Consider the following 26,728-nt stretch of genomic DNA (forward strand, 5'->3'; position numbering starts at 1 on the left):
TCTTAAGGAGCAATGAGGTTTGCAAACTGTAAAGAACATGCTTACTGAAATATGTAACCAGTCTCTTTAGGTTGCACTCCCCACGCGAATGTGCCTTGCTCCCAGCGGATCGATACTCTGCAAACTGCAGCCAGCATAGTCAAACATTTCCAGACCCAATACGAGTTTAACTCTCCCTGCCTCCTGTTGTTTGAGCCCAGTGCAAGGGGGAGTTCTCAGGGCACAAGCCCTTAAAAGCGGCGCTGCAGTTTTCATTTTACACTCACACAAACACAAAAAAGTAGGAGGCAATTAAAATAATTTAAAGCTTCCTGTCTGCGAGATCCTCCGGAATCCACAGGGATGAGCAATGTTCTTGCCACTCCAGGAGAGTTCCCTTCCCTACAATCCCACCCGGCCCCCCACCCCCATGCAATCAATGAAGGGGGTGGGAGGCGTGACAAGTTGCTCTGAACTTTAGGAGGTGTGCAGGACCCTGGAAACATCCCACCAGTGCTGACGGATCGTCCTCAAACACCCCACCACTCACCCCCTTTCACTGAGGGAGGGGGGGGGAAGTTTGCCCGTTTAGTTTCACACTCTCCCCAAAGGCAGCTGCTTCCCCCCCTTCTAAAGCCAAACGCCCCTTTCTCCTAAGCCCCAGCGCCTTCACCCCGTCCCCATTCAGCACTGAATCACATCCCCCCTCCTCGCCCCTCCAGCTGAAGCTGGGAACCAAGTGCTGAGTGGAGAGCAAGCATAGCTTTGCTGCTCTGGACATCTGCCCCCCTCCCACTATCCAAGCCAAGTGAAAACGGCTCTGTGAGAGCACCTACCCGGTCTCTTTAATGTCTCCTCTTGCCGTGGGATGCTAAGTGATACAGGGCTGGGGGGGGGGAGAAGAGAGGGGAGGGCACCGGAGGTGGGTATTGAGCTGATCTCTTCCCTTTGCGCTCTCTCTGTGTGTCTCTCTCAAGGACGAGGTGAAATCCCTTTGCTGGTCATGAGGCGGCTTCAGAGACAAACAACACAATGCGAGTGCAAATAACAAAAGGAAAAGAGAGAGAGACTAGCAACAGTGGGGGAGGAGAAGCTTTCTGTGCGATCTCCAGCCACCTCAGACACCCTGCAAAACGGGAGGGGGGCGAGGAGGGGGGAAATAAGTGGCGAGTCCCTCTCTCACTTCAGCTGTCTTCTGATCTTTCCTAAACAAACCCTGACCTCTTTCCTGAAGCGCGTCCCCCCGCTCCCAGTCCAGCCAAATACAGAGAGTGGAATTTGCTTTCGTCTCTGCTGCTGCAGCTGAGTGTCTAGATTGTAAATAACACGCTGATTATTGACACCGTGCAAGGATTAAAACAAATCTATCCCCCACTTAAAGAAGCACTATAAATATGCAAGAGAGGGGGAGAAGTGATTATTCCCCCCCCCCTTGTTAACTTCTTCCCAATGCAAAAATGATAGCCGATTTGCCTGGGAAATGATTACCTGGTCCCCTTCCAGGAGGAGAGTCCGCTCCACTCTCTTTATTTGCTAAGAATAAACATCCGAGAGTTATCGTGTGGATGGATGCCTGTGCTTTTGTGTGTCCAAAGAAACCTCTTGTAATGCATGCAACTGACAGACCGCTGCAAACACACTCACACACACAGTCTGAAGAGACCACTGCAGCCAGCCTCTTGATTCTCTTCCTTTAGCTTCCTCTCTTAATCCTCAAGCGCCTTGGCTGGACGATCCCCTATTTTTAGAAGCTGCTAATTTTTAAAAAAGGAAAAGGAAAGTAGTTTGGGGCGCTTTTATTGTTCCCTTCCCTTCCCCGCTCTCCAAAGCGGAGGAGAAATCAGTGAAAGAGGTACAGGCGACGGGGGATCGGAGCTGAAATACAGTCACACACACACTATAAAATGTGGCGGGTTTGAAACAACAGTCCTCCTCCGAGTCATCCTCACCCACAGTCCGTGCTAATCGCTTAGTTCCTGCTTTCCCGCACGGCGGGGGGCAAGAAGCCCCTCTGCTTTCCACCGGTACTCGGAGAAGTCCTACACAAAGTTACATCATCACCCGACAGCCCTTAGGTAAAGCAGAGCATACATGGGCTGATTAACCTGTGCTCAGACTACAGCACAGCCTTGCCCACTAGCTGGGTCCAGCTCTCTCTTCCGATCTTACTTTCATTTACTTAAAACAGCTGCGGGGGTGGTTTTGTTTTTGGTTTTTGGCCACACAGCAATCTAAATCAGTCAGTCAATTACACACACCAAGGAAGAACGGGGGAGATCCACTCACTATTACCTCTCCCTAAAACTACACAGGACGAGATCTGGGTTATTCGTCGTGGGGAAGGAATAAAAGCTTTGATCCACAATCTCTCACTCTCTCTCCTGGATTTGAATGCTCTCTCTTCCTTCTTTCTGTCATTTTTCTTCAGAAGCTCATCAATTGACTGCAGCCATGTCTCCAGGCATTCCCAGCATTTCCCAGAGTGCACCACCACCAACAGGAGATCAATGACCACATACTGTTTACTCTTAATACCAGCAGGACTACAGCTGAAGTTAGATGGTGGTATGTGGGTTTGTTGTGGGTTTTTTTTTCTAACTTGAGAGTGGGGGAGGGAGAAGAGGAGACTGAGGGGGTAGCGTGTGTGTGTTTGCATGGTTTTGTTTCTTAACAGTCATTTTCTGACTGCATATAAAACAGGAGTTTGAAGGCAAATAGACTTCCTGGTCACATGCAGCATACACACACCCATCGCTCACAATGCATTCAGGTGGAAAAAAGTCATCTTTATTTCTATACTCTGGAGCTGCATGGGTGAGGGAGAGGCATTCTGATTTCTTTATTAATAAAGAAAGGGGAACGTTATGGGATCTCTTGCAAGAGTCTTATTTTTAATTGTCTATTTTGTACACATGCTTTTATAAACTGGATAAACAGGTTCAGCACGATTTTAGATTGATTTGTAAGCAAAGAGTGGAAAATGAAGAACCTATTGTGTGCCAAATTGTTAAAGGAAAGTAAGTCTGGTTATTATTCTTCTCCACAGTGAGAAGAAGTCTTATCTTCTACAAATATTTGATACTTGGCCCAGTCCAATAATTAACAGACCAATCAAACAATTTCCCTACTTTTTCAGGGACTTTAAAAGTAATCATATAGAGTTTGTAATGCTTATGATCATTTTTGTCTTCTTTGATGCATTATTGTGTGTGATCTTTTCAATCTGTATTCCCCCCAAAAATGATTTTACTCTGATGCAAAAGGACACTAACCGTTAACTGCATGGATAACCATTAACTGTGGATTCACTAATGCCGCCAACTCTCTGCAGAGGAGGAATAAAGAAAGAAAGCATCATCCTCTCTTACTTTTTTTCTTTCTTTCTTTCTAGCTACCTATGAGATTCCAGAGAGAGAGAGAGAGCGTTTCCTCTTTTTTTCACTTCCTTAGTACCTGTAAGACAATAATTCCCAATAAGATCTTGCATAGGGAGGGAAGAAATAGGGGCAAAAGACCTAACACACCATTGCTGCCCTGCACCTTGTGCAGTCATTTATACCACTGCAAAATGGGTGTCAAATGCTTCTTTCCATAACAGAATGGCAGCATTTTACACCAACTTTGCAATGATGCTAATTAACCACACATGGTCCCAGGCAGTGGTGAATTGGATCTAGCCACAGAAGCCTACACATTAGTTGTAATCAAACATCATTAAGTAGAGCTGAGCAAGTTTTTTTCTGCCAAACTCTCCTACCCCCGACCGCCATTTTTGTGGCAAAAAAATGCAAATTCAGCAACACCGAAATGTTTTGTGAATTTGAGCCAGTTTCTCCAAAATAATTAAGTATTCTTTTGGGTTTTTTTCAGACAAAAGTCAAAACATTGTTTACAGCACTTTTAAAACCATTTTACAGAGTAGCAGCCATGTTAGTCTGTATCCGCAAAAAGAAAAGGAGTACTTGTGGCACCTTAGAGACTAAAATTTAATTGAGCATAAGCTTTCGTGAGCTACAGCTCACTTCATCGGATGCATTCAGTGGAAAATACAGTGGGGAGATTTAGATACACAGAGAACATGAAACAATGGGTGTTACCATACATAGTGTAACGAGAGCGATCACTTAAAGTGAGCTATTACCAGCAGGAGAGGGCGGGGTGGGGGGGAACCCTTTTGTAGTGATAATCAAGGTGGGCCATTTCCAGCAGTTGACAAGAACATCTGAGGAACAGTGCGGGGGAGGAGGGGGGAGAATAAACACGGGGAAATAGTTTTACTTTGTGTAATGACCCATCCACTCCCAGTCTTTATTCAAGCCTAATTTAATGGTGCCCAGTTTGCAAATTAATTCCAATTCAGCAGTCTCTTGTTGGAGTCTGTTTTTGAAGTTTTCTTGTTGAAGAATTGCCACTTTTAGGTCTGTAATCGAGTGACCAAAGAGATTGAAGTATTCTCCGACTGGTTTTTGAATGTTATAATTCTTGACGTCTGATTTGTGTCCATTTATTCTTTTACGTAGAGACTGTCCAGTTTGACCAATGTACATGGCAGAGGGGCACTGCTGGCACATGATGGCAAATATCACATTGGTAGATGTGCAGGTGAACGAGCCTCTGATAGCATGGCTGATGTGATTAGGCCCTGTGATGGTGTCCCCTGAATAGACATGTGATCACAGTTGGCAACGGGCTTTGTTGCAAGGATAGGTTCCTGGGTTAGTGGTTCTGTTGTATGATGTGTGGTTGCTTTTCCACTGAATGCATCCGATGAAGTGAGCTGTAGCTCACGAAAGCTTATGCTCAAATAAATTTGTTAGTCTATAAGGTGCCACAAGTACTCCTTTTCTTAAAACCAGTTTAGTTTTTCAGTTCAAAATTACTTGTTTCAAAGTTTGCTTCAATTTTATTTTATATTTTTTGATAAATATAAAATGCTCAAAATTCAAACAAAGCTTTTAAGATCATGTTGACTGAAACATTTAATTCAACCCGAAATAAATTGTTTCAACTTTTTGATTGGCCAAAAAATTTCAGGTCAGTCTGAAATAATCCCTGCCCCCCGATACTTCTGGAATTGCCAGTGAACCAATAAATCAGTTATTTGCATAGCTCGAGGCATGAGTAATGAGCTCTTGGTCAGGCTTCTTCCGGTTAGGCTGGTTGAAATGTGTCTAGAGTGAATGCCCAGACCTTTCAGAGCTCCTCGTAAGCCCCGCCCACATTTCCTACAAGCACTACCTCTCCCTGTCTGGTAGTGAGCGACCGGGCCTCCAAATAGTTCCAGGAAAGAAAGCAAGTAGGGTGATGGGGACCAAGACTGGGGGAGCGAGCAGAAAAAGCCAAATGGAGCATCCTGATGCATTTTATTTAAGATCAAAAGCACAGTGGGTGTGAAGATTGTATTATGCTCTCCAGGATCTGTATTTTTCTACTTGTACAATAGTCAGAAGATGTTCAATGGAAAAGAAAGTTGTAAAAAGCCCCATTGGCCTGATGCCAGGTATATTTGATCCTTTCTTAAATAATGAGGTCATTTTGTCTTGCAAGCCTCTGTACCCCTATTTCCAAGCAGTGTTAAAAACTGGTAATGTCATTATAAATGCCAACGATCTGTCTTTTATGAGGGTTGGGGAATAGTCCCTGTTTTATTTTACTTTTTAACAAAATGTTACCATTCCTCTACTGGGTCCTTTCAAAATGTTTGGCCAGGAAAATGCTTCTTATTAGAACGTAAAGCTGTGCCCTCATTTCTCTCCCCTCCCAAACGTTTATAGCTATCTGATGTTAGAAGAAATAGTAGTGTTTGCTATCTAGTACAGCTGGGAGAGGGTTTTCAGTAACTTTCTTCCCTGGATCGCCCCCAAAAAGTGTCAAAGATCATTTTAATTTTGCCATTACTTTGTTAGAAAAACACTATAGAGAGGACAAGGGTTCCAGGTTTTGTTCTGAATATTGCATTTGCAAAACTTGATTGGATTTCAGTTTTCCAAACCCAAAGGAGGGGTGCTTTGGATCTGGGTTCTGTTTTATTCAAATCACTTACATTTAGGGCAGGGGTTGGAAACCTTTCAGAAGTGGTGTGCTGAGTCTTCGTTTATTCACTCTAATTTAGGGTTTCACATGGCAGTAATACATTTTAACATTTTTAGAAGGTCTCTCTCTCTAAGTCTATATTATGGAACTAAACTATTGTTGTATGTAAAGTAAACAAGGTTTTTAAAATGTTTAAGAAGCTTCATTTTAAATTAAATTAAAATGCAGATCTTATCAGTTTAGTGCAGTGGTTCTTAACCTGGGGTGCACACACCCCTTGGGGGTGCGAGATATGCAAGATTTTTTTAGAAGGTAAATCATTGAAAACACAAATTAAGCACAGGCACATAAGTACAACTACTTTGTTTCATCAAACCTATGTATTTATTAACAATATACAAACAAAGTTAAGTTTTCAAGTTAATTGTAGGGTAAATTTTGATAAGGGGTGAGAGAATATATTTTGAGAACTCCAGACAGTCAATGGGCTGAGCAGGGCCAGGTGTAGTGTATTAAATTTCTCCCCATAGGAATGTGCTACTTACTGTGTACTAAAGTCTGCCAGTCCTGGTGCTCTGCAAATATCACATTCCTGCGGGGAGAAAATTTAATACACTACACCAGCGATCTGGGGTTCCAGCTGCCAGCTCCTGCCAACCGGGGTCCCAGCCACCGGCTCCACTCAGCCTGCTGCCGGCCTGGGGTTCCATTCATCCAGGCTGGCAGTGGGCTGAGCAGAGGCGGTGGCTGGGATCCCAGCTGGTGGCAGTGTGCCGGTAAAAATCGGCTTGCATATCATCTTTGGCACGCGTGCCACAGGTTGCCAACCCCTGATTTAGGGTCTTTGGATAAAAAAGATTTCAACCTAACACTTCTTTTTTTCCCCAGCAGAGACATTTTAAACACAAGCCCTATTTCATTCAAATTCCCAAGTCTTTTAGAAATAGGAGGGTTGAATATGAGATCCACCTTTTAGCCCTGGTTCTGCAAGGAGAACCATGTGGGCACACCTCTGTGCCTTCATAGAGCCCCATCGACTTCAGCAGCTTGTGTGTTTCTCTTTGCAGAACTGGGGCCATGGAGGCAAAACACACACTTTACCAAAGGGTAGCCATGCATGCAAGTTAGCTACCACTATGCTTTCCCTTTCCATCCCCCTTAAAAATAAGCGGTTTGTGTTCTCTAATACTTCACACCACTATTTCTACCTAACCAGAGTGGGTGAGAAATGCTATCAGTCTTATAATGGTAGTGTTTTATACTTACTTTGATTGCAATGGAGAATCAGGCCCACATACTCTAAAATGGCATCTTCTGTATGCCTGTGAAGCTTACACCACTGTTATAACCTTAAAAAGTCATATCAAATGCAAGACACTGACTGAAAGTTTACAGGCCTCCTTACTGGTATCAGAGTCCATCAGCATTCAGGCAACTATGCGTGAGAGTTATCTAGTTAACAGAACAGCCCTACCTGTTCTCAGACTGTCGTATTGTCATCCTTGTCTTTATGTACTGAGCCTTTACTCTCTTCTGCACCTTAAAATTATCCCATTATTTGCAGAGATTCCTGTGAAAAGAAAAAACCTTAATTTACAATAGAACAATCTGCCTCTGTGCAGACCCTATCCGATCCCATCCCCTTCCACAAAAGCCAAAACAGACTCCTAGCTACAATATGTCTAGCCGACTTTTGAGTAGTTCTCTAAATAAAGCCATACTGAAGATCCTGATTCATTAAATGATGCTACTGTTTGTCCCTTGTATAGGACACTCTGTTTATCCATGCAGCTTTTCTTTTGATGGTCGCCCTCAGACTAAATATCCATGAGATAAAATTAATTGCAGTAGAAAACGTAAAAAGGAGACTTAATTTAGGTTAGTTACCAATTTAGGTTTTGTTAAATAGAGAAAATGTGTGCATGTTTCGGGTGGGGAGATGGAAACAAAACCCAAGGAGGAGAAACAGAAATGTTAATTTAAAAAATAATCAATGCAAAGATTTTTTTTTCAGGATTTCAGTAGAGAAGAGATCATAGTTTTGACATTCCCCCATAGGTGCAAGAAAATTTTTTAAAAATTAGCTAACTAAAACCAAAAGCGAAGCAGTCTACTCTGATTTGCTCATGCACAGTGAAAAGGAAAGTAAATATTCTAACTGGTGAGAAGTTCAATTTTTAAAATCTTCAGTTTTAATAATTTAGTGGGGCCCAACATCCTGCAACCTGTGAAGGCCCCAATCCACTCACACACCCTGCTTAACTTTACTACCAGGAGTAACCACATTGATTTCAATAAAAGTACTGACATGCATAAAAGTTAAGCAAGTGCATCAGTGATCAGGATACACAGATGAATGAAGACAAACATGTGGATGGATTTCAGCAGTTAACAGCTTAATATATCTCCCACCCCATCTTTCACATACCAAGCATTTTATTTGTGGCAGTGGGTGGTTACAGAGCTTCCACCATATAACTCATAACTGGGGGTCAGCCCTCCTCATCCTACCTCTACGGCTCAACTACTTGTGCCCTCTCACTTCTGAGGGGTTAGATTGTTGTAGGGGTTAAAAGCCCGTTAAGCCTCTTCCCAAATTGGATACTGGCTGCAAGTTGCAACGAGCTAAAATTCCTAAATATTACCTTTTCAACGTCTACTTTTAACGCAACTGTGCCTCCAGGACACTGAGGAGGGTGCGCACACACACACACACCCACCTACCTACCTCTCTGCCAATTTTGACCCAGTAGGAAAAATTCCTTCCTGATCCCCAAATAGGCAAGCAGTCATCCTAAAAAACACCAGTTCCTATCATGATTTACAGGAAGGGAGGGTAGGGCAGCAAAAGGTGTCAGATACCCAAAAGCCTGGAAAGAGATGTAAATTACTGAGGGGAGAGCACAGGGTGAATCAGTACCCAGCTTCTGCTGTCTGTCCAATGACAGGTGAAGAGTCTGTGCTCTCCCTCCCTTCTCTCTTGGCTGCCTATCCCACTAACAGTCTGATCAATATCCCCACCTGGTGTTGGCAGTACAGTGGAGGCATTTGCAGGATCAGAGTCTAGTGAGTTAGTGTTTAGTTAAGTAGATCTCTTGACTTCAAGTAAGGACGACAGCCTAAAAAGTTTCAAAAGTGACGAGTGATTTTGGCTGTCCAATACAGGTGCCCAATTTGAGGGGAATTCGTTTTCACAGAGCAAAAAGGCTCATCATTTTTGAAAATCAGGCCCCTTTAAAATAGACTTAGATTGAGCATTGAAAAAAATGGAGACACCCAAAATCATTAGCGACTTCTGAAAATGTAAGCCTTCTTGTGTAAGCACTGGCAGGATTGAGCGCTCAATGTGTTATCAGTAGGGCCTACGAAATTCATGGTAATGAAAAACACGTCTCGGGACATGAAATCTGGCTTCTATGCGCTTTTACCCTATACTATACAGATTTCACGGGGACAAACAGCGTCTCTAAAATTGGGGGTCCTGACCCAAAAAGGGAGTTGCAGGGGGGTCACAAGGTTATTTTGGGGGGTTACAGAATTGCCACCCTTACTTCTGCGCTGCCTTCAGAGCTGTGTGGCCAGAGTGGCGGCTGCTGACTGAGGGCCCAGCTGTGCAGGCATCCGTGCAGAAGTAAGGGTGGCAATACCAGACCATGTCATCCTTACTTCTGCGCTGCTGCTGGAAGCAGCTTTGCCTTCAGAGTTTGACCTCCTGGCCAACAGCCAGCGCTCTCCAGCTGCCCAGCTCTGAAGGCAGCATTGCTGTCAGCAGCAGTACAGAAGTAAGGGTAGCAGTACTTCAACGCCCCCTACAATAACCTTGCGACACCCCCCCACACACACACACACAACCCTTTTTGGGTCAGGACCTCTACAATTACAACACTGATATTTCAGATTTAAATAGCTGAAATCATGAAATTTACTATTTAAAAAATCCTATGACCATGAAATTGACCAAAATGGAAAGTAAATTTGGTAGGGCCCTAGTTATCAGTAACACAAGTGAAGCAATTTTATATGCTTTTTTTTTTTTAAGTGGATTAGTCATCTCCACAGTGTCTCTTTAAAACAAAAGGGGAGGGGGAAAAAAGGAAGGATCTTGTAAATGACTGAAAATATGACTTCATTGCCCTTCATTACTGGAACAGTTTCTCTTTCTGGATATAAATCCACCTTTGTGACAAGGGACCAAAGTTTCAATATGAAGGTGCAGTAATGGGAAAGCAGAACTGCATAAAACTAAAGAATTTATACGGCTGATTTTTTAAAGAGTATATAACAGATTTGTAGCATGCCTAACATACCAGCATCCAAGCATTGTGCAATATACTGAACAACAACAACAAGAACCAAACAAATCAAATGCAAAGCCAAAGGTATTCTGCATTTTAGCTAAATTTGCTGTTAACCTGTGATCTCAGTTTGAAAATGATAAGAAGGTATACAATTTGGAGTAAGATGACAGGTTTCAGACTAGCAGCCGTGTTAGTCTGTATTCGCAAAAAGAAAAGGAGTACTTGTAGCACCTTAGAGACTAACAAATTTATTTGAGCATAAGCTTTTGTGAGCTACAGCTCACTTCATCAGATGCATTCAGTGGAAAATACAGTGGGGAGATTTATATACATAGAGAACATGAAACAATGGGTGTTACCATGCACACTGTAACAACAGAGTGATCACTTAAGGTGAGCTATTACCAGCAAGAGAGCCGGGGGGGGGGCAGGGGGGGAACCTTTTGTAGTAATAATCAAGGTGGGCCATTTCCAGCAGTTGACAAGAACGTCCCCCCCGGCTCTCTTGCTGGTAATAGCTCACCTTAAGTGATCACCCTCTTGTTACAGTGTGCATGGTAACACCCATTGTTTCATGTTCTCTATGTATATAAATCTCCCCATTGTATTTTCCACAGTATGCATCCGAGGAAGTGAGCTGTAGCTCACAAAAGCTTATGCTCAAATAAATTTGTTAGTCTTTAAGGTGCCACAAGTACTCCTTTTCAATTTGGAGTAAAGCACTTCTTTTCATGAAAAGCTGTTTTCTTTCAGTCTTATCATTCATAGAGCTACACAAGTTCTAATGTCAGTTCAAAATTGCTACTGAACACAAAGAGGGGAGTAAAGTTCACATACAAATAAAAACATCTCATTGCAACAGGGAAATCATTGATAAAAGTCACAGATTTAAAATTGGTTGTGGAGTTCTTTTTCCAAAATAATTGCTGCGTTTGGAAAAAATACTACTTTAAAAGGAGCCTACCAGTGGCATCTAGATTTCTAGGGAAAGGGCTGGATCTCTGCTGGTCAACAACTCTGCTTTGCATATTAGATTTTGGTTTGCACTTTTCTCAATACTTGCATATTGTTCTTTGTCGGGTGCCCTACACTAATTGAAATTATAAAAATATTTATCAGTATAATCAGGCCCACACACATATACTTTTTAAAATTTTCATTACATCAACAGAAAATGTTCCATACAAATAAACTTGTTAGAAACTGAAACACAGATTCTCCACTGCCTAACACTTTGGTCAGTCATTTACAGTTGCTCAAAGTGGGGATGAAATGGGCGCAAAAGGCTGTATTTTGAATTGCTAGAATTTTGCAATATGGTTGTACAATATGAACGACTACAGAAGGGATGAGAAAGTGGAGAATCAGGCTCCAAGGATTTACCACACTGGATCTGCTCATTGGTCCTTCTGGTACTTCAGCCACTAGCTATGTGTGCAATACTGTGGCGATTCCTTCCCAACTCACGTGGGAGTCAGGCTGCATCCTGAAGATGAGCTTCGATTCCTTTTATCTTAGCTTGCCTAGTCAAAAGTATCATCAATAGTCATACAATTATCCAGGCCTCCTTAACATTTCAGTAACACTATTTGGCTGGTTGTGAAACAGGAAGTACCACATGCCTTAAGAAATAAATTATAACTGTGTAAGAAAAACACTTTCTTAAAGTTATATCATATCACAACCATATTCAAATAGTAATATTTCATAAGGACGTAAGATAGCAGGTAATCGGTGCCACAAGTTAGTTGACACTTAAATGCTATTGCACACTAGAAAATCCAGTTCACCCATATGATTATTTTAGAGCATTATATCATGATACATGCACCCTTAAGAATAGATGGTGCTATCAGTCTCACCTATAATACACATGCACACACCACTTCTAATTCTGTCTTCTATCTAGTTATATGATGCATTATGTGAAAATAAGTTTTCCAGTTTTACATATTGAACATTGATGGCCAATGCAGAAAATCAAATAGCAACCAGTTAAGTCAATGAATCTAAATCTTTTTATAAAATGCATAAGCACTCCTTCACAGACAGCTTTAAAACAAAAACAAAAACAAACAGTATTTTTAGTGCACATTTGTGAAAAATATATGCCAAGATTGTCAAATAAGTGACCTAATTTTTCAAAAGTACTGAGAAACCAGCAGCTGTCCCTTGAACTCAGTAACACTTATTTAGCATGTGAAAATGGTCTTGGGTAGCTGAAGCTGGGCTCCTAAGGAAAATTATCTGTGACTGGTGCTACCAGAAGATTTGTTAAAAATTATTATTAATGAAGAGTGATTTGAATGACAAAGGGACTCTAATACAATTGGCTTAGACTAGGAGGACATACAGAGGCTGTGTGGATACTGCAGTGGTTGGACTAGCTGAAAGGTTAGAAAATTCTGGAAAAAAACAAAGGCCTACAATATACATTTTTTACACAGTACAAATTCTGCAGTGGCTAGGTGAGCAAACAAACCAAACTCCAGTCCACTCATCTCGAGTAGGAAGCAGAGCTGATGTCTATAAACCCTGAGCTAGTATTAACAGACTGGCACTCTAGCCACAAAAATAATCTAGTAGGCAAGCAACTTTGTTATGGACTTTCCAGCATTACCATAATGCTTCTGAAGTGACATCCACTCAGAGACCAGCCACCAGTATTTGGAATAAGTGTCTGTATCTCACAAATTCATAGTAATGCTTTAGTGGTTATTCATGGTTTTAATTATTCTTCAGTAAGGTGCCCATAGCTTTCACAAGGCTGAATAATTATTATTTGTTGGGGAGATTTTCAAAAGGCAAAAACAACAGATAGGTACCCAACTCCCTTTGAAAGTCAGTGATAGAACATTCATTTGATGGAAGGGCTAAGAGCAGATGCACAGGGCAATAAGAGAATGCACTGAGAAGGACCCTGGAACCCTGGGTATGGTCATTATTCATAAAGAGGAGCTTTTCAAAGAGAGGCAGCCAGGCACCATTTGTGCCTTTGAAAAGGCCCCACTTTATGAATAATGAAGATATTATTAATAACTAGTTGCTATTGAGTGGTACATTTCTCTTAGCCGCTCCATTCCATGAATGCTGAACAGAGCATTCTTCTCCTACCCCACCTTCTCCCATTACTGCAGTCTACAAACACACAGTTGTTGAGTGGTGGGGTTGATATTGAGAACAATGTCCCTGTCCTCACCTGTCCCAATCATGTCACATCATACAGCCAGCTCACTGTTGAGTAGTGGGATTGCAATCTCTGTGGTGACTCAGCTGGTCAGAGGAGCATGCATGTAAATGAGCAAGACATGTTTTTGGCTGGATTGATTTCATAATATGTAATGTGCAATATACTGGCAATCTTACACGTTACTGCAGTTCACAAGCTTATCTCTTCACTCCCCCTGTTCCTATGATCAATTCTCAACAGGCAGAGGAATATCATACTGCAAGAATGCAGTCCGGAACTCACTCACTTCATGCACAAGCGTCCATGAGAAATGGATCTGGAGGAGCGGTGACTGATGCCCAACGGGCTCAGTATTCATGGAAAAATGGCAAATGATGCTACCCTGGCCTGCCTCAAGTGTTCTATCAGTAAATAGCAGCTTAAATCTCTATGGGCAGGGCGGGGGAGTCCTTACGAGCACCACTCATGGACACTGCTAGCGACTAGGCTACCTATGCCACCTCTCCAGAGAGGCATTGCTCACCTGCAGGTTATCTGGCAGAATGGGGACTGGAGCCACCATGTGCTTCTGCAACCTTTGACTCCCCACATATACCTTCCACCAATGGAGTTCTCAGATGGAATCTATGGTGGCTAAGGGCACGGATAATGGTCAGACTTGCACCTCTACATTTTTAATCCGTAATCCAACTCATGTATTGCATACCAAGGCCAAAAGTTAGAGACACAAGTTTCAGATTTACATAGGAAAGGAGATAAATACACACACAGTGATTTGTGCTAAACTACAAATGTATTTGACAAAACCAAGTGAAATCTCTCTTATAGAAACAAATATAATAACCATCTTAAAAGTACATGTATTCAGTAGAATTATTTTGAGAGCATGATCATGATGTACAAGGTACCCCTGCTAACATATGCATGAAGTTCATATGTACGCAGAGAGCATACTTGGTAGAGATGACTATAGCAAGACTCCATTTATTGTCAAGAACATGTTCAAATCACAGATTCTGTCAATACTTTGCTATTGTAATCCCAATTACAGCACTAACAAAAATAAAATAAAAGCTACTTCACTACAAAAGGGTTTGTCTGTTTATAACACGATACAGTAAATGGGCTGTTATAGCAGAAATCATGGAGAGACAAGACAGAACTGGAGGGGGGAAATCAAATCAGTATCTTAGATGTCTGTATACTAATGCGAGAAGCATGGGGAGTAAGCAGGAAGAACTCAAAATGCTAATAAATAAACACAACTATGACATAGATGGCATCACAGAGATTTGGTGGGGTAATACGCATGCCTGGAATATTGGTATAGAAGGGTACAGCTTGTTCAGGAAGGACAGGCAAGGGAAAAAAGGGAGGAGGTGTTGCCTTATATATTAAAAATGTATACACTTGGACTGACGTTGAGATAGAAAGAAGAGACAGACTTGTCGAAAGTCTCTGGGTAAGGATAAAAGGGGTAAAAAACATGGGTGATGTCATGGTAGGGGTCTATTACAGACCACCAAACCAAAAGGAAGAGGTGGATGAGGCTTTTTTTAAAACAACTAACAAAATCATCCAAAGCACAGGACTTGGTGGTGATGGGGGACTTCCACTACCCAAACATCCATTGGGAAAACACCACAGCAGGGCACAGATTATCCAACAAGTTCTTGGAATATATTGAAGATATTTTTTTATTTCAGAAGGTGGAGAAAGCTACTGGGGGGAGGCTGTTCTAGATTTGATTTTGACAAATAAGGAGGAATTGGTTGAGAATTTGAAAGTAGAAGGCTACTTGGGTGAAAGTGATCATGATCTCTACCATTTCATGATTATGAGGAATGGTAGGCGGGAGAACAGCACAATAAAGACAATGGATTTCAAGAAGGCAGACTTTAGCAAACTCGGGGAGTAGGTAGGTAAAATCCTATGGAAAGCAAGTCTAAGGGGAAAAACAATTGTGCGTAGGACAGATAGGAAGCATGGCAAGAGACTACCCTGGCTTAACCAGGAAATCTTCAATGATCTAAATCTCAAAAAAAAAAAAAAAAAAAGAGTCCTACGAAAAGTGGAAACGAGGTCAAATTACAAAGGATGAATATAAACAAATAACGCAAGTATGTAGCGACAAAATTAGAAAGACCAAGGCACAAAACGAGATCAAACTAGCTAGGGACATAACGGGTAACAAGAAAACATCCTACAAATACATTAGAAGCAAGATGAAGACCAAGGACAGAGTAGGCCCCTTACTCAATGAGGGAGGAAAGACAATAACAGAAAATGTGAAAATGGCAGAGGTGCTTAATGACTTCTTTGTTTCGGTTTTCACCAAGCAGGTTGGTGGTGATTGGATGTATAATATAGTGAATGCCAGTGAAAATGAGGTAGGATCAGAGTCTAAAATAGGGGGAAAAAAACTAAGTAAAAAATCATTTAGACAAGTTAGATGTCTTCAAATAACTAGGGCCTGATGAAATGCATCCTAGAATACTCAAGGAGCTGATTGAGGAGATATGAGACATTAGCAGTTATCTTTGAAAAGTCATGGAAGATGGGAGACATTCCAGAAGACTGGAAAAGGACAAATATAGTGCCCATCTATAAAAAGGGAAATAAGGACGACCTGGGGAATTACAGACCAGTCAACTTAACTTCTGTACCCGGAAAGATGATGGAGCAAATAATTAAGAAATCAATTTGCAAACACCTAGAAGATAATGAGATGATAAATAACAGTCAGCATGGATTTGTCAAGAACAGATTGTGTCAAACCAACCTGATAGCTTTCTTTGACAGGGTGACAAATCTTGTGAATGGGGGGAATTGGTAGATGTGGTATATCTTGACATTAGTAAGGCTTTTGATACTGTCTCGCATAACCTTATCATAAACAAGCTAGGGAAATGCAACCTAGATGGAGCTACTATAAGGTGCGTGCAAAACTGGTTGGAAAACCATTCCCAGAGAGAAGTTATCAGTGGTTCAGTGTCATGCTGCAAGGGCATAACGAGTGGGGTCCCACAGGGATCAGTTCTGGGTCTGTTCAGTATCTTCATCAATGATTTAGATAATGGCATAGAGAGTACACTTATAAAGTTTGTGGACGATACCAAGCTTGAAGGGGTTGCAAGTGCTTTGGAGGATAGGATTAAAATTCAAAATGATTTGAACAAACTGGAGAAATGGTCTGAAATAAATAGGATGAAATTCAATAAGGACAAACGCAAAGTACTCCACTTAGGAAGGAACAAATCAGTTGCATACATACAAAATGGAAAAATGACTTCCTAGGAAGGAGTACTGTGGAAAGGGATTTGGGGGTCATCATGGATCACAAGCTAAATATGAGTCAACATATTCCCCATGTAAAACTGTTGGGAAGAAAAAAAAAAGGCAAACATCATTCTGGGATGTATTAGCAGGAGTAAGAGTACCCAGAAGTTACCTACTACAGGACAGGCCCAACAAAGAAAATAACAGAACGCCACTAGCCATCACCTGTAGCCCCCAACTAAAACCTCTCCAATGCATCATCAAGGATCTACAACCTATCCTGAAGGACGACCCATCACTCTCACAGATCTTGGGAGACAGGCCAGTCCTTGCTTACAGACAGCCCCCCAACCTGAAGCAAATACTCACCAACAACCACACACCACACAACAGAACCACTAACCCAGGATCCTATCCTTGCAGCAAAGCCCACTGCCAACTGTGTCCACATGCCTATTCAGGGGACACCATCATAGGGCCTAATCACATCAGCCACGCTATCAGAGGCTCGTTTACCTGCGCATCTACCAATGTGATATATGCCACCATGAGCCAGCAATGCCCCTCTGCCATGTACATTGGCCAAACTGGACAGTCTCTACGTAAAAGAATAAATGGAAACAAATCAGACGTCAAGAATTATAACATTCAAAAACCAAGTATGTAAAAGGTTGTTACAAGGAGGAGGGAGAAAAATTGTTTTTCTTAACCTCTGAGGACAGGACAAGAAGCAATGGGCTTAAATTGCAACAAGGCCATTTTAAGTTGTACATTAGGAAAAACTTCCTAATGGTCAGAGTGGTTAAGCACTGGAATAAATTGCCTAGAGAGGTTGTGGAATCTCCATCATTTGAGATTTTTAAGAGCAGGTTCGACAAACACTTGTCAGGGATGGTCTAGATAATTCTTAGTCCTGCCTTGAGTGCAGAGGACTGGACTAGATGACCCCTCAAGGTCCCTTCCAGTTCTACGATTCTACTCAGTACATGTATAAATATATTGGCCCAGTTCTCCAAACTTTAATCAGGCAAAACTCCCTTGGCCCAGATAGTCTTCTTCCATGGGGAGGGAAGTGGGGAGGTGAAACATCAAAGGGAATTTAGACCTTGCAGAGATCTACTTTCTCATTGTCCTGCCCGGATTAGAGAGGCTTGGTTTACCCACACTGTGAAAAAGGACAGGGTGACCACTCTCAAATATGGCAGATCCCTGAGGATTTTCAGGAAGGCAGAATCATGTGCACGAAGAGATTAGCTTCACACCAGCTCTGTCTCCTGTTGCAGCCACACTACCAGGAATCTTTTCTGGCTCCTCAGAGGTGAGGGATAGGGTCTACATGGCCTGGGCCTGTTTTATCATTGCCAAATTTCCACCGCCTCAGATGGTGAATGTTGTGTATTCCCCAGTCTGAACCCTTTCCACTAGCACAGAACCCTCAACACTCAGATCTAAGGAGAACAATCTGGCCTGTTGATTTATCTAGGCAATGTGCCTCGGTAAAGGCTGAGACCTCCAAAGAGATAGATACACACGTGCACACGTATGTTAATACCTTTGCAAGAACACATTAGTTATCTATATGATTTCTTGGTCTGCTGGGAAAGCTTGTTTGTAAATATTTATTCTGGTCTTTAGTGAAGATTTTTTTTCCCATGATGTATTGAATCCTTTCTTCAAGCCTTTGTTAGCTGTGTTTGGAAGAATTCCAGACAGCAAAGACGACAAACTAACAGTACAGTACTTCAAACACAAACACTTTAAAAAAAAATGGGGGTCTCACACACTAAGCTAATACAATGAAGCCATTTCACACCAGCCTATTCAAGAGAAGCTTTTTATTTCAAATGCAACAATGCTTTCTCCCCTTCAGCCTCCACTAGTTGTCTGCCACAAGATGTAATTGAGAATCAACAACTATAACACGTGGTGTATAACATGGCGTCCCTAAATTCATGATCATCTTTAGTTATGTAAGGAACAGAGTCAAATACTCAAGAAAGGACTCTGTATATGTACATACTGCAATCTCCAGTACCATTTTTCTATCTAGATAGAGAGCACTTTATGGTTACAGATAAACAACAAAACATAGAAGTTTGTTTAAATAAATTGTTTTTGTAATGAGTTTGTTGCAGGTTTCTTTTCACCCTGAAATGTTTACGGCTTGTGGAGCCATGATATCATAACCTGAATCTGGACCACAGTGCTGCTCTTCTTGCATCAGCTTGTTGCAGAAGCAAATTACTCCATAAATTTCCTTAAAACTACTAGAAATGTCTTGCAACCAAACATATCCTTTAGAATAATGTAACTGATTTACATTCATGGGGAACAATAGACAAAAGAACCTAATATCCCCCCACCCATGAACCACCACCAGCACCAAATAACTAGATTAGGAATGAATGAACCTTTTGGTCTAATTTCAAACCCTCTCAAACATGATGGGTCTGAAAATTTGACTCCTTGGAAGTTGGTGGGTTTGTGTTCTGCTTAGGAGAAATTGCAGGGGTGGCAGGGGAGAGAAAGAAAAAAAACTTCATGGAATAAATAAGATGAAAAATAGAACAGAGATTTAGAAGAATGAAAATCTACTACAGAGAGACAATCTAAGAAGGAGCAAAGAGGGAAAATTTTTAATAGGAAACTAAAGACAGAATAGACACCATGTATAGGGCATCCTGAGTCCAACCCAGCTTGTGGGAGGTTCTGTTCCTAATGTATAGCACAGGCTTAATTTTAGCTAAAAAAAACAACTATTTTACATTTAAGCTCCCTTGCAGGAAGGTGGGAGGAGGGGACTTTACAAGAAGAAAAATAAACTAATTTTATGACCTCAAGAAATAATTCACAAGGGACATGATTATACTCACAATTTTGCTGCTGTGCAGAGTCCCATTGAAGTAATGGGAGTCTACATGTATATAGTTTTACTTGCACATAGCCAGAGATTGTGCTTGGGGTAACTAAGTATGGAAGAAGCGATCTGCATGAGCAAGCCAAAGGTTTGCAAAACCTAGAACTCCACAAGGTTTACCTACCACTGTACTAGATTGAGATTAGCATGCAAACTACTCTCCAGAATGTTGTTAAATATGCATTTTGGGCTAATAAGTAGGCATTAAAAACCCATTATAGTTATATGTGGAAATATTTTAAATGTGAAATAAACCAAAAAGTTTATATAAAAGAGTTCATTTTTTCTCTCACATGAGTTTTACACCTTTTACACAGCTTCATTGACTTCAGTGCAGTTACTCCTGATTTACACCAGCGGGAGCAGAGAATCAGGCAGGATTATATGAATGTACACACACATATTCTCCCAGACAGAGGGATATATTTTACTGTGCTTCTCAAAAGTAAATACTTGTGGTAAATAAAAGAAATAAGCAAAGCATTGCAAGTTAGTATAGAAATATTAATAAAAACAATGCATGGTGGGACATGGATGACAAATCTAACTATCTACCAAGCCTAATAGATAGCTCCATTATTGAAGGTTTTTAAGAACAGGTTAGACAAACACCTGTCAGGAATGGTCTAGATAATACTTAGTCCTGCCTCAGTGCAGGGCACTGGACTAGATGACCTATCGAGGTCTCTTCCTGCCCTATACTTCTATGGATTCTACACAGACATAAAAAGACAATCAGAAAGACAGTTTATAGCTAATACGGAGAAATGTTAACCATTATTTGGGGCTACTTCTTTTTCCTGAGAAATGGTTAGAGGACTGCAAAGTGGTTAAGTATTCAACCAACGTGTCTCTTCTAATTTCTCTGTAATTAATTGGTTTTGTAACAGATATTAAGCCCTGCAGTATTACTTGTTTGGTTGTCCCACTGTTACATTTTTGAGTTAACCTATAATTTAAAAATATAGTTAACATGCATCTCCACTTCTTATCTTGGTCTTTTACTTTTGCCTGCTTTGAAGAAAGAACATGTAACCCCCTCTAGTGGAAGAAGTCTAAAACTGTAACCTATAATGGCTGATAGTGATAAGAGATGATGGAGTTGCTGGAATCTAAATGGTCGATGAATTAAATTCCCTCTATCATGCACCATTTCAAACACATTGTGTTGGGAAAGGTGCCGTGCCACTCAGATTTCTTATTTCAGCATGCAGGAAAGCGCTTGTAATTTAACAGTGAAATGAAGGAAACAAGCTTCAGGCCAAGCATCCTGTTTCACTTGAACAAGAACACAATTAGGCTGAGCCACCCTACAAGGTTTCCTTTTAACAAAACACCCACTTCTAAATAGAAAGTTCTTTCAGCAAGTGGTTTCTAACACAATGTAAAAAGTTTTATTTTTTAAAAAAAATGAAGTCAATAGATGCAAAAATATCCTAACTGTAATTTTTAAGTCACAAAAAAGATTTGATATGATGCACTTGTTCCTCCAGGTGTACACTTTTTTGTTAATTTACATGGATGGACTTGTTTCCATATTTCTCTCCTCCATAAATGGAAATGAAGTGCAGCATGCTAGATTTGTGTTCTCATAGAGTGAGCATAGGACTGTAAGCTATTCTCCTGAGCTGTATATCGGACTGATTCTGTCCAAGTCCTTATACAAGCCATTTAGCATCTCCACCTCAGTTTCCGCTTCTGCGCAATAGGGTAACACAATCTTGATTACTGGAAGCTCCTTAAAAACTGAGGCACAGACTGGGTAGTGAGTACCTAAGCTAGGAGGTATATTACACATACACACACTCTCATACAGTGTATCCAGAATCATTGTCTCATCATGAAGTATAAACCTGGGATGATTTTTTACAGGACAGTATCTTTGGCTGTTCAAAAGTCCCAGTCAGGAAATGATATACTACAAAGATAGTGACTCTCACAGTAATTTGACACTTCCATGTCCAGTGACATTTTATAGGCACTACCAAAGCTCTCTAAACCTCCAAAAGTCTACACTTTGGGTGAAGGTTCAAACTGGTTCTTCATTTATCCAGACTAGTATTTATCCATCAAAGGCTTGAAGAACATCCCTACAGGGGCTAGACCCACAAAGGGAATAGGAATTCCACAAGTTTGTACTCAGGGAATAGATAAACCATGGTAGAAGAAAAAGGCTCCTTAGATCTAAGAATCTGCTAATACTATTGCCTTCGTAACAGCATGGCTCCTACAGGACTGGGGAAAAGGAGAGGAAGATGCAAAGTTAACACCAATGGTTTGGATGAGGCTGGGCCATGAGTTTGGTGGGAAGATGATGCCAGAGAGCAGCCATTTCCTTGTCCTTGCCCTTGCTGAGCTACAGAGTTAGAATCTCATTGATCACCCATGAAGGGGCTTCTGCGGGGCTGAGGGGGAAGTGGAGTGAATTCAGTCAAGCCCATGCTTCCCCTATTATGTTTTACAGCATGCACACAGAGAAGTTAGGTTAAAACATGAAATACTCTTCTAGATGGTTCAACGGAACATTATTTTACTTCTTAGAAATCAGACCACCACCACAAGAACCCAAAGTAGGATGCTCCCTAAAAGGGAGAGATTCACAACTCACCCTCTTTCTCTAGGTTGGTTGTCTGCTAACTGACTGGTACTCAGTAACTGCATGCTTCCCTACAGAGCCCCCTTGCCTGCAAGCTGGACCAGGAAACCCCTGAGCATTTAAAACAATTTAAATACAATTTTTCCTTACACCACATTCTCTTTTGTGTCTTTATTATGCACATTTTGTTCCTCTGAAGGCAAATACTGGGAGTATTTGGGATTCCACTTTTCTTTAGAAACAAAAGCTATCCTCCCCTCCCATCTTGGAAGATGACAATTACCAGTTAATACAGTATTTACATATATCTGCAATTAATGTATAACCCTCAAAACTTTTCACAGCTTAGTAGAGTTTTCAAAGACTATTTGCACTGACTTACAAGGCATAGTTATCTCAGCAAACGATATCCTTATTAGCATCTCTCTCTCTCTCTCAACACACACACAGTCTTTTCATTAAACGTTCGTATTTGCAACTAATTTTCCAGCTTTTGGAAAAATGCTATAAATTAGGTACAAGTGTTAAAAATTGAAGATGTTAGAAAGCATCAGATGAACATGAAAAGCCTCTTGTAATCAACACATTTGGCTAGGAAATACCCATGATTGTTATGAATATAAATTAACTTCTTTAAAGCCTTCTTTCAAAAAGAAACGTGTCATTTTAATATGTTGCTATATGTTATCTGCACTACGGTAATAAGTCATAAACCACTGATATTTAACAGTATCTATTTATTTCAGGGACTTCACCTGCTCAGATATTTGCATGGGCTCCCCTCAGTTGAGTGTTCACTAATTTGCATGTCAAAATGTGCGCTCACTTTCAACACACAGCTAGTTAAGTGCTCATGGAAAGCCATGGTTGAGAGCTCTCTTTATGTTTTCATATAGCTATGCCAATATTCACATGTCATTAAGTGTGCTAAAGATGGGATTTTCTAGGAATCCTATGAAATTCAATGGCATTTGGGCACCTAAGTCCCTTTGTATACTGTATTATTCTGCTTGTTCATAGGAGTAACCACTTTTGTACCCAGAAGTTTCTTTAACATTGTCAAAGTCCCTATATTCACCACCAGCAGCCTTCCCACTGTTCATTTTAAACTAGATTTCCCTGTGCTTGGGCAGCTTGGAAGTTTTGGCAGGCTTTACAAATAAGTGAGCTGCTTTTAACCTCGGAGCTTTATCTGTATTCTTACCATACAAATATATCAGCTTGAGTGTAATGTTGGTTTATAGCCAATACGTCTTTTTAAGCAGATACAGTGATCAAAAGAGCACTGTGAGGGGTTATCTGCCCCACGCTGGCCCTGATAGGGTTAAAACCCAGCCTGGAGGGCTGCAAGGAAACAGCCAGTTAGGGCAGTGGCTGCAGCCAGTTAGGGTGGTGGCTGGATCAGCTAATCAGGGCCCAGCCGGTCCATATAAAAGGAAGATGCAGGCTAGACCAAAGGAGTCTGCTGCAGTAAGCCCAAAGGAGGAGATCAGCTTCCTAGAGGGCTGTAGAGACTAGTAATGGGAACAGGGCTGCTAGGACTTGCATGCCTGAGGCCCTAGGAAGAGGATGAAGAAGCCAGAGGCAGGAGTTGAAGGTGCTGGGGCTGCAGGGAAGTGGCCCAGGGACTTGAGACAGATTGGTGGAGAAAGAAAGGAGAGGTAGTGGGCAGCTGGTGTTTACAGGGTCCCTGGGAGTAGTGGGTGGATCTGGGTTCTCCTTCTCTTCACACACCCTGCTGAAGAAGTGGCCAGGTTGTGGGCTGCTAAGCTGCTGTGAGGAATGGCTAGACTGTTGCACAAGGAGTCCCCCCGAAGGGTGGAAGCCGCAGTGTGAAATGGCTGGAGGGCTGTGCCCAGAGGCAGTGAGATTGGAACTGCAGTGGGTCTGCAGGTGGATATGAGGATGGGAGAGCAGCCACCACCAGAGGGCACACCTGTTGACCAGAGCTATTTCCCAAAATGGCCAACAGGAGGCACCTGTGTGGTGAGTGACTCTGTGACATGCATCTGTTGGCTCCCTAGGTCTGGAAAGACAATTAACCATTCATATTCCAATTGCTAGCTGTGACAAAGGATAATATACCCCTAGTATTTTGATGCACTACCTATATTTAGAAATACTTATGGGCTAGCCCGCACAGTTTGTAATTTGTCAAGAAAAATGGAGCTATGGAAATGCTATCAGTGAGGCCTGGGAATATCAAAGTGGGGAGGTGACAGATCTACTCTGATATACTTAGTAGAGTTATTTACAACAGTTGGTTTAAAAAAAAATTATAACATCTGACCAAACCAAGGTAGTTATTCAGAGAAGCCTCTATGGGTAGTTATTAGGTCATTGGTGTTTCTGGTAATGAAGAGAAATGTATACAAAAATTACTGGTTTATGCATGTCTATTCACTAAACACATTTTTATAACCTTTAGTCACTGGGCTATTCAATAAAACAGATTACAATGTCTGTGTCTTGCATAAGAAGGATCCAGCCCTCCTGATTTGGTTAGTTTCTGTTTGGTTCTTTGCACTGTTCACTTTTTTTAAGTACAAACACAAAAATCTAGCAAAGTTAATAAAACTATTAATGAGAGGTTTCTTTCCTCACCTACTCCCAGAAATATAAATTCCATTAGTTAAACTAATGTTAAAATATTCAAATTAAATGCTTTGTCCATTTTGACCCTTCAGAGTGCCTTAGAATACTAACTAGCCTCTTCCATACTTCCAGCTGTATGAATGTTTAGGACAATGTATCTTATGTCTAGGTCCACAGTCTTCCAAGGTTTATTAAAATCAGTGGAATGTATTGTCTATTTACTTGCAGTTAAAAGAGGTCTATAGCTAAACTGGCTAGCTGTAGTTGAACCAGGTGCTAAAGAACCCAGGGTCTGTTAGTGATTATAAGGTCACTATGATTTGTTAGTTGTAATTCATTACATATGTAATGTATATAACAGCCAAATACTATGTATTTTTATGTGAGTAAACACATTTAAGTAACTGCTAAGAATAGAAAATAGGGACAACATTGTGGTCTAAGAGGAAATAATTGTGGAGTGTGAAACTCCAGACATATGAAAGCTTGTTTTTGGTTTTTTATATATATATATATATATATAACCCATCCAAACTTTTGGGCTTAGAAATCTCAGCAGACTTTCACAACCTCCAAACATTTCTGATGCTCTGAAATGCAGAGTAACCTTCTTCCCCCAGCTTCTGAGATATTTCAACTTCCCAGCTCTTTTAAAGCCAAGAGATATTAAAGGGTGCAACATTTAAACTAAAGATGTGGTATTTGAATGTTATGGGATTGCTAACGAGAACTATTCTCTCTCCTTGGCCATGGATAAAATTCAACTCTAATAATAGTGATTTAGTGTCAGAGCTTTAAAGGTGATTGGTACCTAAAGAAGCAGACAGGCACTTTTGAAAAGTTAACTAGATGACTAGGTACCTAGTGCGAATTAGGAGTTTATGAAAATCTTACTAAGCACTTATTGTCTTTAGGCACCTAATTACCTTTCAACATCTAGGCCTTAGTTATTACTATGGTATGCTGGTTTTGTAACACAAATAAATAAATTGGGGATCTCAGTCCAACTCCCTGGGGGACAAAGGTCTACATCACAAAACCACCCTCACCACCACAGCTGGCACTAGGTCAGACTGAAGGCTCATTAATACAGCACTGTGGGGAAACTTGTACTACTGCTGTGGGTGTAGAGGATTGAAGACTTCAAGGCTGCCAGTCTATGTTGAACTGGCATTAGACTTCAGTAAAGTCTCTAATTGATAGATCTTATAAATGGTGCAATTACACATACTTGCACCATTATACCAACACTGAATAAACAGGTGTTATGCAGGGGGTAATTGCCAGAGTAGCCAAGAGCGGTGCTCAAGCGTTGTGCTTTAAGACCAGACAGTTCCTATTGTACGATCTGCCACCTCTTGCTCAGTGCAGCGGTCAGACTACAAAGGAGGGACTCGCAGCCACAGAAGAAAGGGAGAGGAAGCTTTAAGGGACATGTGCCCAGCTGACTGAGTCACTGCCCTACCAATGGTTGCTATGTGTCCTGCACTCTCTGACCAGCTCCTTCCCCTGCCCCTCCCACTCCTCATCCTGTTACAATGAGTGGAAGAGCCAGGAACTGCAAATTAGACAGCCCTCAGGTGCTTCTGGCTGTGCATAGGAAGAATTAAGTTCCAATAGCAGCAAAAGTAATTGCTCCCTTGGGTAGTTGAGATGGTGAGGAAAGACTTTAGAGAAGACAGAACCTTGGAAGCAGGAAACAGAAATTATCTTCCCAAAAATTAATGGAGTAACTAAAGGGAAATGAAGGACATGCCAAGATTTCAGAGCAAGTCAGTGGCAGAAATGGAAACAGATCCTGTGCTATATTCCCTCATGCTCTCATTTTAAAAAGTTATTGT

The sequence above is a fragment of the Lepidochelys kempii genome, chromosome 1 (genome assembly GCF_965140285.1).
Source record: "Lepidochelys kempii isolate rLepKem1 chromosome 1, rLepKem1.hap1, whole genome shotgun sequence".
NCBI classification, from domain to species: Eukaryota; Metazoa; Chordata; order Testudines; family Cheloniidae; genus Lepidochelys; species Lepidochelys kempii.